Source organism: Oryx dammah, unplaced genomic scaffold, assembly GCF_014754425.2.
Source record: "Oryx dammah isolate SB20612 unplaced genomic scaffold, SCBI_Odam_1.1 HiC_scaffold_23, whole genome shotgun sequence".
Taxonomy (NCBI): Eukaryota; Metazoa; Chordata; class Mammalia; order Artiodactyla; family Bovidae; genus Oryx; species Oryx dammah.
In genome coordinates, this window is record NW_024070207.1 from 31,517,868 (window position 1) to 31,529,120 (window position 11,253).

An 11,253-nucleotide genomic window follows, 5' to 3' on the forward strand; every position below is an offset into this window, starting at 1 on the left:
GTTTTGCCTGCTTTTTCTTCCAGGAGTTTTATGGTTTCCAGTCTTGCATTTAGGTCTTTAATTCATTTTGAGCTTATTTTTGTTTATGGTGTTAGAAAATGTTCTTATTTCGTTCTTTTACATGTAGCTGTCCAGTGTTTCCAGTACCATCACTGTACTGTTTTGGTTACTGTAAGTAAGTGTTAGTCGCTCAGTTGTGCCCGACTCTTTGCGACCCCATGGACTGCAGCCCACCAGGCTCCTCTGTCCATAAGATTTTGGTTACTGTAGCTACAAGCAAAATAATATTAATTCTAAAAGTCAGGACAGTGATTATTTTTCAGGAAGATGGGAGTGGTAAGGGAGACAATATATTATAGAAATATTTGGGATGTCAGTAAATATTTTTTGACCTAGTGGGTTTGTTAACTTTGTGATAGATTTATGATAAATTTGTGACAAATTTATGGTCATTTTACTTTTCTCTATATGTGCTATATTTTAACTAAAAGTTATTAATTATTTATTTTTCAGTGCAGCTTGTGGGATCTTAGTTTCCTGACCAGGGATTGAACCCAGGCCCTTGTCAGTGAGCGCAGAGTCCTATCCACTGGACTACTAGGGAATTCCCATAAAATTTATTTTAATTGTTTTTAAATTAATATTGCCAATAATGGGAAGGAAGAAAGGGGAGGAGGAAGGAAGGAAAGAACGAAAGAGGGAAGAAAGAAGGGAAGGAGGGAAGGAAGGAAATAAAATAAGTATAAAATAACAGAAAATTTTTTAAAATGTACAAGAAGCCATATTCCAAACATCAAGCAAACTAAATTAGTATAGGTTTTATTCAACTAGTGAATTGCAAGAAAATACTATAAAATACACACATACAGAAAATTCATTTCACCTTGATTCTAGGATCCATAGAGAATGTTATATGCTTTTAGCACACTGATTAGCTTGGCATTTCTTAGCCCAACATTACATGACTTAGTATTGAATAACAATTATATGAACATATCTAATTTTTTACTTGGCTTTCTAATTTTAGAGTTGGCCTATGGACAAGGCATGAGAACTTAGCTGTATTTGCAGAAAGGATTTAGTCAAGAAAGCAGAGTCATTATGTGTATTATGGAATAAGAGATTTGAGATTTGTTATAAGACTATAACTTTACATAATTGTAAAAGAGGATGGGAGAGGAAGGATCAGAAAGAGAGTTGGAAGATCAGGAGAAAGAAACAAAACATCCAGACATGTCCTGCTGTCAGAGTGGGAACTCACAGGATTGGTGATGGAGAAGTCTATGGTATAAAGACACATACGTATATACATATGTATATTTTAAATATGTGTATAAAACATATACATGTGTATATATGTATATATGGTTATATACATCTTTTAAACATATTTTACAAAGAAATACATTTTATATTTTAAAAGTATATGTGTATATATATATATATATATATGTATATGTAGTGTATGTGTGCTTTCCTGGTAGCTCAGCTGGTAAAGCATCTGCCTGCAATGCAGGAAACTCCGGTTCAATTCCTGGGTTGGGAAGATCCTCTGGAGAAGAGATAGGCTACCCACTCCAGTATTCATGGGCTTCCCTGGTAGCTCAGACAGTAAAGAATCCACCTGCGATGCAGGAGACCTGGGTTCGATCCCTAGGTTGGGAAGATCCCCTGGAGGAGGGCATGGCAACCCGCTCCAGTGTCCTTGCCTGGAGAATCCCCATGCAAAGAGGAGCCTGGTGAGCCCCAGTCCATGGGCTTGCAAAGAATCGGACATGACTAAGCGACTAAGCACAGCACAGTATGTTTGTAAACCATACGTATTCTAAAAAATTATCCATTGTTTTTCTGAATTCAATGTAACTCGTGTCCTGATTTACCTGGCAACTCACAGCTCTAACCTGGGATAGCCCTTAGTTAGCAAGGCTGGCAGTTGGGAAGAAGAGCAGGGCTCCAGGTCGGGGGAAAGCAAGGACAAGCTGGAACTGGCAGGCACCTCTGCATCTGGCTCTCCCTGCACATAACAGCCTTCAGAGTGAAATAGCTGCTTCATTTCTCCCTTCCAAATCTCAAATTTCTCTTTAGGCCAACTCTAACCTGGTACCATAAAAGGAGGGACATTCTGAAAAATGTAGTTCCAGCTTAGCTAAGCTGATAAAAATTACAGAGGATGGAAACCCATCTAATAAATGTGTAAACTGTAGGAAGTATACCACTGGTTAACCCCATAGCAGATGAGGGCAATTGCTCTTCATAAAGCTATTCCAGCTAATGAATGAAAAAGAAACTATAACAAAATGTCACTATTTTGCAACCTCTATGGCTTAGTAGATATAAGCATTAAGCATCAATAGCTACTAACATTACAAAAAGAGAGACGGCCAGACACTATAGTCCTCCTCCCATATTCTTGCCAAACACCACCTATAGTTTTGCCAAAGGGATCAAACCTGAGTTTGATCCAGTCTCTGCATTCACCTGCCAATGTGCCAGAAAACAGAGAACAGAGAAACATGTTGGATTCCACCATAAGTATAAAATCAGCAAAACTCCAGCTATGGAAAACTACAGATTTTATTATCTGAGTTCATTAAGTGTTAAATTGTAAAGAAAAGACAGGGATAAATGGTGAACCTTAAGATTAAACACACTGAAAAGATGTATCAAAATGTGCATATTTTAATGATAAAATAATTTTTAAACACAAAAAAGCAATTACTCTCAAAGTCAGCAGAGTGGTTTCTTAGGACAGAAATGAGGTGTTTATGACTGGGATTGGGCTATGAAAGGGCTCCTGGAGTAGCCAGCAAAGTGCTATTACCTGATCTGGGTGATAGTTATAAGAATGTTCGCTGTACAGTAGTTTATTGAGCTATAGGTTTGTTTTCTTTATTTTCTGCATCTTTTGATTTATGATAAAAACAATTTTTAAAAAGCAATTTAGAGGAAAGATTATTTGAAGGAAACTTTTAAAAATATTAGTAATATTTTAATGTAGATAAGAAAGGATATTGCATTGACAGAAAATAGCAAAATTCCAAAGCAACTATCCTTCAATAAAAATTAATTAATTAATTAAAAAAAAACTTAGCACAGGAGAAAAAAAAAAAAAGAAAGGAGATTGCAGGATTTCCCTGGGGGTCCAGTGGCTAAGACTCTGGACTCCCAAAGCAGGGGGCCCGGATTCAATCCCTGGTCTGGGAACTAGATCCTACATGCTGCAATAAAAGATCTGCAGGCTGCAACTAAGACAAGGGGCAGCCAAATAAATTTTAAAAATAAATATTAAAAGATTTTTTTAAAAAAGAAAGGAGATTGTATTCAAAATACAAAACAAGGCTCTATATAAAAAGAAAACTTGGACACCAGAAAGAAAGGCTGATAGAAATTTAAAACTGCATAACAGAAATGAAAAAAAATAATCAGAATGAAAATAAAGCTCAAAAATAAAGTTGAAGAAATTAGAGCAAAATGATAACTAAGTTCTGGCCAGTGAGATATCAGTGAACTATATACTTTGAAAAGGAAACTGGCTTGTCCTCCACCCCTCATTCCTTCTCTCCATGGCTAGAGTGAAGAAGTCATGGTCATTATCCTCTTTCTTATAAAAGGCCAGAAATAAATATTTTGGTCTTTGTGGGCAATGTAGCCTCTGTCCCAATTACTCAGCTCTGTCACGGTAGCTCAAAAGCAGCTTTGGACAACATGGAAACAAATGGATATGGCTGTGTTCCAATAAAAATTTATTTATGGACGCCAAAACTTTAATTTCATCTAATTTCCATATGTCACAAGTCTTTTTTTCCCCAATCATTAAAAAATATAAAAACCACTCATAGTTTGTGGCCCTAAAAATAAATAAAAAACAAGTGGTGGACAGGATTTGGCAGGACTATAGTTTAGACTCCCTGGCCTAGGAATGTCAGAGCATTATGACAGAGGAGCCTGAGGTTCTGGAACAGCTCATGGAACAGAGCCACCTATCTGAACTGACCTCTAGACCACTACATGAGAGAGTTCAGTTCAGTTCAGTCGCTCAGTCGTGTCCAACTCTTTGCGACCCCATGAATCGCAGCACGCCAGGCCTCCCTGTCCATCACCAGCTCCCAGAGTTCACTCAGACTCACGTCCATCAAGTCGGTGATGCCATCCAGCCATCTCATCCTCTGTTGTCCCCTTCTCCTCCTGCCCCCAATCCCCCCCAGCATCAGAGTCTTTTCCAATGAGTCAACTCTTCTCATGAGGTGGCCAAGTGCTGGAGTTTCAGCTTTAGCATCATTCCTTCCAAAGAAATCCCAGGGCTGATCTCCTTCAGAATGGACTGGTTGGATCTCCTTGCAGTCCAAGGGACTCTCAAGAGTCTTCTCCAACACCGCAGTTCAAAAGCGTCAATTCTTCAATGCTCAGCCTTCTTCACAGTCCAACTCTCACATCCATACATGACCACAGGAAAAACCATAGCCTTGACTAGACGGACCTTAGTCAGCAAAGTAATGTCTCTGCTTTTGAATATGCTATCTAGGTTGGTCATAACTTTTCTTCCAAGGAGTAAGCGTCTTTTAATTTCATGGCTGCACTCACCATCTGCAGTGATTTTGGAGCCCCCAAAAATAAAGTCTGACACTGTTTCCACTGTTTCCCCATCTATTTCCCATGAAATAGAGAGAAATATACTTCTATTTTGTTTGGCCAGGGTATTTTGTATCTCTGTTATATTGACATATTCTAAACTCTAATCCAAAGCACTCTTTAAAAGTCTCAGAGACACTGAAGTTAAATAATTGTTAATAAGCTACTAAAGCATTTGATGAAGAGGAGGGGAAAGGAGTACAGCCTACAACCTAGCAATTCCACCTCTAGGTAAAAACTTTAGAGAATCTCTTATATATGAACATAAGGAAACTAGTATAAGAAAGTTCATTGCTGTATTTCTTACAATAAACTTAGGAGCCACCTAAATGATTACCAACAGGAGAATGGATGAATAAATTGTGATGTATTCATTGAATTGAATACTATAGAGAAGTCAACATGAGTGAACTAGAGCTACATATATCAACATGGAAAATTTGACAAACATGACTGAGCAAAAAGCAAGTTGCAAGATAATAAATACACAATGATGCCACTTATGTAGTTTTAAAAAAGAAAAATAATATTAAATATCATTTAAGGATATATATACATTGAAAAACCTGGCTTAAAACTCAACATTCAAAAAACTAAGATCATGGCATCTGGTTGCATCACTTCATGGCAAATAGATGGGAAAAAAGTGGAAACAGTGACAGATTTGATTTTCTAGGTTTCCAAAATCACTGCAGACAGTGACTGCAGCCACAAAATTAAAAGATATTTGCTCCTTGGAAGAAAAGCTATGACAAATCTAGACCATGTGTTAAAAAGCAGAGACATCACTTTGCCAACAATGGTCCATATAATCAAAGCTATGATTTTCCAATAGTCGTGTATGGCTGAGAGAGTTGAACCATAAAGAAGGCTGAGTGCCAAAGAATTGATGCTTTCAAATTGTGGTGCTAAAGAAGACTCTTGAGAGTTCCTTGGACAGCAAGGAGATCAAACCAGTCAATCCTAAAGGAAATCAACCCTGAATATTCATTGAAAGGACTGATGCTGAAGCGGAAGCTCCAAAACTCTGGCCACCTGATGTGAAGAGCTGACTCATTGGAAAAGACCCTGATCCTGGGAAAGATTGAAGGCAGGAGAAGTGAGTGAGAGAGGATGAGATGGCTGGATGGCATCATTGACTCAATGGACATGAATTTTAGCAAACTCTGCGAGAGAGTAAAGGACAGGGAAGCCTGGCATGCTGCAGTCCATGGGGTCGCAAGGAGTTGGACACAACTTAGCAACTGAACAACAACAAAACATCGTTGTTCTATTGAACAGCAACAGTACATATATACTGTGCATGGAAATGTTAACTATGAAGTTCAGGGTAGTACTCATCACAGGGGAGGGAAGGATAGAGAAAAATGGGACCCAGGAAGAGTACAAGAAATGTTTCAATCACATCTTTCAAAATGATCACTGTGAAAAATTTAGTTGCCATCTGTCACCATACAGAGATATTAGATAATTTTTTACTATATTCTCCACACATTTCATACCTGTGACGTCTATTTTGTAACTGGAAGTTTGTACTTCTTAATCTCCCTCACCTATTTGTCTCATGCCCCATCTCCTCCCCTCTGGAAACCACATGTTTGTTCTCTATATCTATGACCCTCTTTCTGTTTAGTTAGGTTTGTTCTCATTTTGTTTTTTAGGTTCCACATATAAGTGATATCATGCAGTATTTGTCTTTCTTTGTCTGACTTATTTTACTTCTCTAGGTCCATCATGTTATTCCAAATTGCAAGATTTCATTTTGTATGGCTGAGTAATATTCTGTTTTGTGGTATGTGTGTGGTGGTGGTGGTGTGTGATGAATGATAAGGTTTAGTTGCTAAGTCATGTCTGACTCTTGTGACCCTGTGAACTGTAGCCCGCCAGGCTCCTCTGTCCATGGGATTTTCCAGGCAAGGATACTGGAGTATACATACATTTTTTAATAACTTTTTTGTCCATTTGTCTATTGATGGACACTTAGGTTGCTTCTATACCTTGGCTGTTATAAATAATACTGCTATGAACACCAGAGTACATGTATCTTTTATAATTAGTGTTTTCATTTTATTTAAATAAATACCCAGGAGTGGAACTGCTGTATTGTACAGTAGTTCTATTTTAATGTTTTGAATCATTTAATTTACTGTGTTAATTTTTTAAATCAAAACAAATCAAATTGAATGTTCATTGAATGAATGGTGAATTCATGAATGCATACATCAAATACCCTGATATTTTGTATATTTGCAATTTCATTTTGAGCTTTAGATTTACAAAGATTTCATGACTATTCAAGGCTAGCTAACATAAAAGTGTTAGTCACTCAGTCATGTCCAACTCTTTGTGACCCCATGGACTGTAGCCTACTAGGCTCCCCTGTCCATGGGATTCTCCAGGCAAGAATACTGGAGTGGGTTTCCATTTCCTTCTCCAAGCTAACATAAGAGCAGTAATAAATTCACTCAGTGTCCTTTTGTTTATACATCAAACAAGGTTTCTAGCCCAAATATCCAGGAATGGCAAAAAGGCATTTCTTCTACCAAGATTTCTAAAAACAATTGGAATATATATGATTTGCATTATCTAGACCTTCAAAGGTTAAAACTAGACAGTGAGCACAGCCATCAAGAGCAAGTACATCAAATGCCAAGGTATTTTTCTGTTTGCCATGTACTCTGGTGGATTGTTTATGGTAACAGTATATGATGAATGATAAGGGTGATGAGGATATGGGAGAAATCCAAGCTACAGACTACAGCAGTGAGTGGAATAGAAAGGCAACTTACTTTCGAACAAAAGCTAACTGTAGTCAAAAGCTGGATTTGCTCTGTGATGCCTAGGTTATAACTAAACATTTATAGCCATATTTTTTAACCCTGCTTTTACTTAAGATTCTTATAGGAAAGTGAAAGTGAAAGTAAAGTTGCTCAGTCGTGTCTGACTCTTTGCGACCCATGGACTGTAGCCCACCAAGCTCCTCCGTCCATAGGATTCTCCAGGCAAGAATACTGGAGTGGGTTGCCATTTCCTTCTCCAGGGGACCTTCCCGACCCAGGGATCGAACCCAGGTCTCCCACATTGCAGGCAGACGCTTTAACCTCTGCACTACCAGGGAAGCCCCATTCCTATAGGAAACAACCCCAAAATATCCACCAACAGTAAACTAGATAAATTGCGGTATATTTTCAATGTATGGCAAAACCAATACAGTATTGTAAAGTAAAATAAAGTAAAAATAAAAATTTTAAAATTAAAAAAAATAAAAATACTGAAATACTACATGTCAGCTTAAGAAAAGAGACTACCAATAAGCTCAAGAACATGAATGAATTTCAGAAATATTATTCTGAGTGAAAGAAGCCAGTCAGAAGAGTACATACTGTTTGATTCCATTAAATCAAGTTCTACAACAGGCAAAACTAAATCATGGTAATATCAATTGGAACAGCAGCTGTGGATCAAGAAAGATTTACTTTAAAGTTTTAAGGAAATGTTATTCATCTTGATTTAGGGTAGTGGTTAAACAGCTGCATACATTTGTTAAAAATAGCAACAAAACCACCTCATTGACCTATATATTTAAACTGTATGCATTGTATTTTATGCAAATCGTACCTCAAAAAAGCTCATTATTTAGAATCCCTATAGAAAAATAGCATCCTAATTATGAGTTTGAAAGCTCTCTAGCCCAGAGATCACAAACTGGCAGCCCACAGATATATTTTGTTTGGATTCCATTTTTTAAATTGAATTAGTAGCCAACATTTGAAAATTGACATTAGTTTTTCATTTTTGTTTTAAAAAAAAAAAAGTCCAGTTTTTTCTGAAAAATCTTGAGATCTTACAATATTGGACCCACATTTTTACATGACAATAATTTGCTGATATTACATGACAATAATTTGCTGATACGCGTGCCCTGTTATACAAAGCATGTACTATCCATTCTCCACACCTCCCACCACTGAACATTATGTTATAGCAGACCAATTTCATTCTATCTCTATTTTCTGTCATTAGACTAGAGAGGCCAGACATGAAAGAGCAAGAAAGAAAGTGTACCTTGCCAGAAGCCAAGAGAAGAGACAACTTAAAGGTATCAATTGTGAAGTTTTACAGAGAGAGCAACTGGAAATGAGAATTGAGAAAAGGTCATCTGGCTACTTTAAAAGGTCAGTGGTTTCAGTAGATACTAGGAATGGAGGCAAGATTACAAGTGGTCCCTTAGACTGCAAGGAGATCCAACCAGTCCATTCTGAAAGAGATCAGCCCTGGGATTTCTTTGGAAGGAATGATGCTGAAGCTGAAGCTCCAGTACTTTGACCACCTCATGCAAAGAGTTGACTCATTGGAAAAAACTCTGATGCTGGGAGGGATTGGGGGCAGGAGGAGAAGGGGACGACAGAGGATGAGATGGCTGGATGGCATCACGGACTCGATGGACGTGAGTCTGGGTGAACTCCGGGAGCTGGTGAAGGACAGGGAGGCCTGGCGTGCTGCGATTCATGGGGTCGCAAAGAGTCGGACACGACTGAGCGACTGAACTGAACTGAACTGAAGGGGTAAAGGGATGGTTAATAAATAGGAGAAACAAGTGATAGAAGGATGATGGAACATAAATAACCAATCCCAATATCCAAAGTCTATCACCAAAGCTTCTTGGGTTATAGAATACATCATTGCCACATCCATCTTCTTACAGCTCTGCTTTAAGAAGTGGGGATAAAATGCAGAGCAAATATAGACCCTGTCCCGACCGTCTTAGAGCTCACAGTTGAATGAAATGATACCAGGTAACAGTCACTTTTTTGGTGGGATGAAACAGAAATGCAAAGTGAAAGGTTATCAAGAAAAGAAAAAGAAGAAATCAAATGACAGCTACAGAATAGAAAAACAAGGATAAAGATGGAAATCTTCCAATTTACTTTTCAAAGTAATCATAATTCTTATTCCACGCTGATAGTGTGTGCGTGCACACACAAACATAAGATCAATATTAGCTATGAGTATACATGCAAAAATTCCATATAAAGTACCAGCAGAATGAATCCAATAGCATGTAAAAAGAATAATATGTTGCTAAATATGGTTTATTTCAAGGATACAATGAATACAATGAAACCTATCCATACTATTCATCAAGTCCTTGGAGCAAAGGAAGAAAATATTGTGTTTATAAACACAAATGGCAATAGTACATTTGATTAAATTCAGTTTTAAAAAACAGATGGAAGAAAGTCTCTTGATAAACTTATAAATAAAAGGATGTTTCTTTGTTAAGATAAAAATGTTTCTTAATCCAAATGTCAAAAATCTTACTTAAGGGTAGAACACTAGAAGCATTTTCTTTAAAATCAGGGACAAAGCAAGGATTTCCCCTACAATCAGCATTGTGTACATTTTCTAAAATTGCACTTAGTAAAGCATGAAATTATTTAGAAACATAATTATTAAATAAGATACACAATCATAATTTTTCCAAATTATATGTTGTCTTCCTAGAAATGCCAAGAGAGTCAATCAACTGAAAATCTAACAGAATAAGTGGCAGTATACCAAATAAATACACAATATCAGTACCCTTCTCATTTAACAGTAATAACCAATAATAAAATATAATGGGAGGAAGAAATTCCATTCACCTTATACTATATGAAATAACTAGAAATAATCTCACTTACAAGTATGCAAGCAAGATCTCTTGGAAGAAAACTACATGAATAAAATAAAAGATAAAAAGAAAAAAAGCTGAATAAATGGAGAGACATACAAAAGGCCTAGATAATAAACATAAGGCTGATAATCATAAAGATGTCAATTCTTCACTAAGTTATGGCTATAAGGCAATTTCAATCAAGTTGATAAAGGAAAAATTATTTAACTATTAGAAAAACAAAATAAAGTGAGAACTTTCTTCAAACTTTATACCAAAATGAATTCCAAATGTATTTAAGAGTTCATTTCTTTAAAAAAAAAAACAAAACTTAGGGAATTCCCTGGTGGTCCAGTGGTTAGGACCTGGTACTTTCACTGCCAGGGCCTGGGTTCAATCCCTGGATGGGGAACTAAGATTCCACAAGGTAAAAATAAATAAAGCTTTAAGAATATTTTTTAATATTTATTCAAGTGTAGTTGATATACAACATTATGTTAGTTTCAGGTATACAGCAAAATAATTCAGTTCTGTATGTGTATATATATATATATGTATCTATTCTTTTCCATTATAGGTTATTATAAGATATTGAATATACTTCCCTCTGCTATATAGTAGAACCTTATTATTTATCTATTTTATATATAGTAGTTTGTATCTGTTAATCCCAGACTTCTAATTTATCCCTCCATCCCCTCTCTCCCCTTTGGTAACCATAAGTTTGTTTTCTATGTCTGTGAGGCTGTTTCTGTTTTATAAATAAGTTCATTTGTATCATATTCCACATACAAGTGATATCACAAGTATTTTTAATCTGTCTGACTTCACTTAGTACTATATTCTCTAGGTCCATTCATATTGTTGCAAATAGCATAATTTCATTCTTTTTGTGGCTGAGTAATATTCCATTATATGTATATACCACATCTTTTCTATCTATTGAGCTATCTATCTATCTAATGGAC

At 36.5% G+C, this 11,253-nt stretch overlaps 1 non-coding gene across 1 annotated transcript; it reads left to right on the forward strand.

Annotated features, from left to right (window-relative positions):
- Window positions 1–10,625: 10,625 nt before the first annotated feature.
- Window positions 10,626–10,697, forward strand: TRNAE-UUC. Its single transcript has one exon. It is a non-coding gene; the product is annotated as a tRNA-Glu (tRNA).
- The last annotated feature ends 556 nt before the right edge of the window (window positions 10,698–11,253 follow it).